Below are 1,674 nucleotides of genomic sequence, written 5' to 3'. Positions count from 1 at the left end.
GGCATCTTTTCACAAAAACTCTGCGCACCCTGAAATAGACTCTCCAAAATTTTACTGTGAACAACAGCTGTCTATCCCTCTCCGTGTATGGTCTACAACAATTAGAAAATACACCAGAAATGAGAGAGATGATCAGATCATAATCCTATTGTGAATAAACCATTATATCTCCTTCCATAGACCAACGGGATCCTACATAATCAGGAAGCCCTAGGTGGAGCAGGACAGGTCCTAACAATTCCAAGACAGTGCAGAAAGGCAGTCCTTCAGCACAGAGCTGACCCCACAAGGACTCACGTCCAGATTTCCCCACTGAAGAGGACAGACACCCCAATTATCTACAATCCAAAACCCATCACGTTCCAGTGAATTGGGACTCATTACAACCTTATATTTCCATGTGCCACCAAGTCGGTCCTACCCGTATCGATCCTCTGTCAGGTTTCCTAGGAGCGGCTGGTGGGCTTGAACTGCCGACCCTGAAGACAGCGGTATAGTACTGATCCCAGGACGCCAATGGACTCACCATTCCCGCGCTTCACCTTTGGGAAGTCTAAGAGCAGGTCCCTGCCAGGACCGTGGATTGAGGCCGAGAGACAGGAGTGGACGCGGAGCTCGGGGCACTTTGGGAACAGATGCACAGCGGCCATCCACGCCTCCAATCCTGGTCCTTTGTGGAGCGGAGTCGCAGGCTGGGCTCCTCTCCCTGCTCCACGTGTTAAACCGGAAATGGAAGGGAGATGGGCGGAGTCAGTAGGTGTGTCCCAGGGCGAAGGCCTAAGTTACAAACAGGAAAACAAACCAAACCTGAGCCTGGAATATAAGGGAGGGCAGTAACTGGGTAATGGGGATTCCACACTCAACGACCCGGGTCCCCTAACCCTGCGGAATGTGAAGAACACTTTGCTCCGTAAAGACGCACACCACGTGATCCAGGGATGTACACCACCTCAGTAGACGACCTAACAACATCCACATCCGCAGCCCTGCTACCCTGGACCATTAGTCTCTTGGAGGACGGCCAAGAGACGAGGGCGCTGAGGACGGACGAAGCAGTGCACTGGGACCTTAATATGAGTCTGCGGGGCACCTGCGGGTGGTAGGGTAGAACCAGCCGACGGGAAATGGAGTCGACACACAACTATCTCTGGAGCAGAAGGAAGCCCAATGAGAACTCAAACTTCCGCCTGTGGTGTTTGTGCTGGTTTGGTGCATTAGAGAAACGGTTCCGTGCGGAAACATAGTGGAATCTCGCTGACTGTTATGGTGTTCAATGGAGTCTCTGGCACTTGGAATCTGGTTAAGATTCTTGTTCTCTCTTTGGAAAAAATCATAGGGTTTCTTCAACGAGAATATGAAGGGAAATGCAGATTTCAGTCATCCAATATACAATTGTGGGGCAGAGAAAGTTCCAAAGATCAGATTTGACCCTTTGAAACAGTTTGACCCTTTTGGCAGACATAGTTTCTTCTGTCTTCATAAACATTTCTGCATTTGAATTGTTTACGTCTCTAGTTTGGCTTCTGTTTCAGGGATTGTCAACGCTTGCATATCACCTGTACTTCACGCTAATAGGGACAGCCTAGGGGCAAAGGAACAGGGAGCTGAGCCTGAGACCATGATAGAAAAAAATACCACCAGGTGTGAGAACAACAAGCAACCCAAAACAACAGC

The sequence above is a fragment of the Chrysochloris asiatica genome, unplaced genomic scaffold, assembly GCF_000296735.1.
Source record: "Chrysochloris asiatica unplaced genomic scaffold, ChrAsi1.0 scaffold00566, whole genome shotgun sequence".
NCBI classification, from domain to species: domain Eukaryota; kingdom Metazoa; phylum Chordata; class Mammalia; order Afrosoricida; family Chrysochloridae; genus Chrysochloris; species Chrysochloris asiatica.
Note: the sequence above shows the minus strand (reverse complement) of the source record.